Raw genomic sequence first — 1,626 nt, 5'->3', positions numbered from 1 at the left:
GTCGTATTTTAACATTTGCAGGCCATATATTTTCATTATTTATCACTTTCTCATAGCTGCACTCAGAAACGCCTAGTTTGAAGCTTACTTTTTTGAGCTCATTCAAGTTAGTACCCTTCTTTACTAACATATAGCAAGTAAGAAATTTAGCGTCTACACAAGCATGTTTAGCAACATAACTGATAATTTCAGCTGCGGTGACTGTGGGCGAAAATGAGGATAAATGTAGCCACTTCTGGTTAGGGATGACACTTAATTCATTACTGTTGTTAGCTCCGATAAGTAGCGGTTGTTTCAGCTTCAAGCGCTTGTTATTAGCAACAGTCTTCCAACCTGTGGGGTACGTATAGCAAATTAAAGGGAATCAAATTTGCTATTAAATGAGATCAAAATTTTCAAGATCCATTCATCCGGTTTTAAGAAATCTTTAACCTTTGATAATTCTTGTTGTTGTTGTTTGCCCGAAAAAAGAAGTATATCGTTATACTCAGCTCAATCATCTCTATCGATTCCAATATTTTTTATTTTTTATTTGAGATTTGGAGCCCAACTGCATTTATGCCAAATTGTTTATAGAAGTGTTATAAATCGAGTAGCTCATTTACGATGTTCTCCAAACATTTGGCGAACTTTTTTTCGCCTTTTCAACGTGCTAAGTAACAAGTTAAGATGACTGCCATCACGGCCGGTAAGAAACCGCAAGCAAAGGGCAGACAACCTTCCTGGAAGCTGCCTCCTGTCCCCGAGTCGAAGCTGCAGTTCAGCAAGAGCAGGTCAGCAAATTGCTACCCTGATCAAACGTCAACTAAAGCGCTCTGCTGTGATTGCACTCCGTAAACGTGAAAACTAGGTGCATGCTGAGAAATATCAAACAAGAAAACTCCGTGATGGACGCCGTGAGATGGAGTTGGCCTGAAAAATCCAAATTGGCTTTTGTGATCCGTATCCGCGGTATCAACAAAGTTGCACAAAAAGTGCGTAAAGTTTTACAGTTCCGTCTTCGCCACATTAAAACGGTGTGTTCATCAAATTGAGCAAGGCAACCATTAATATGCTACGTATGCCGAACCCTATATGGGGTTATCCAAATCTTAAATCAGTTCGTGAATTGATGTACAAACGTGGAATTGTTAAGCACAACCATCAACGTGTCCCAATCTCTGCTTCGTGATCGAACGCAAATTTCGCGTAGCCCACGAAATTCAGTGCGTTGATTATTTGGCGCACGAAATATTCACTGTTGGAACCCACTTCAAGAAAGCCTCCAACTTCCTGTTACTATTCAAGCTCAACACGATCAACCCGAGGCCGGCGCAAGAAGGCTAATCACTACGTTGAGGTTGGTGATTTCGGTAGCCGTGAGGATAATATCAACAAATTGCTGCACAAGATGGCTTAAAGAAATTTTTGTTTTGTATTTAAAGCGACAATATAATTTCCCACATCTTCAAATAACGCCCAAGCAAAAAAAAAAAGAAATTTATTAAATTCCTGAAGTTGCCTTTACACGGGTCGATTTCTGTCGATTGGAAAATTGACTAAGATATCGACTAGCCAAAACGCTTACATTTTACGGTTGAATTGCAATTTACACGGGTAGATTTTGGTTAAACGACAAAAATCGAC

The 1,626-nt window shown here is 39.5% G+C and overlaps 1 long non-coding RNA gene across 3 annotated transcripts in view; it reads left to right on the top strand.

Annotated features, from left to right (window-relative positions):
- The window catches only part of LOC108377421 (uncharacterized), a 3,605-nt gene extending 2,118 nt beyond the window's left edge, over positions 1-1,487 (top strand). Inside the window, exons 3-4 of one of the 3 annotated variants that reach the window (XR_001849325.1) lie at positions 577-800; positions 851-864. This is a non-coding gene — a long non-coding RNA (uncharacterized LOC108377421). Of the gene's footprint in view, positions 1-576; positions 1,417-1,476 lie in introns of those variants that run through there. The other 2 variants (XR_001849326.1, XR_001849324.1) reach the window with 2 other exon arrangements.
- The last annotated feature ends 139 nt before the right edge of the window (positions 1,488-1,626 follow it).

Source organism: Rhagoletis zephyria, unplaced genomic scaffold (genome assembly GCF_001687245.7).
Source record: "Rhagoletis zephyria isolate East Lansing unplaced genomic scaffold, Rhagoletis_zephyria_1.1 Rzeph_scaffold_12060, whole genome shotgun sequence".
Classification (NCBI taxonomy): Eukaryota; Metazoa; Arthropoda; class Insecta; order Diptera; family Tephritidae; genus Rhagoletis; species Rhagoletis zephyria.
The sequence above is the reverse complement of the archived record's forward strand: the minus strand, read 5'-3'. Positions and strand labels throughout refer to the sequence as shown.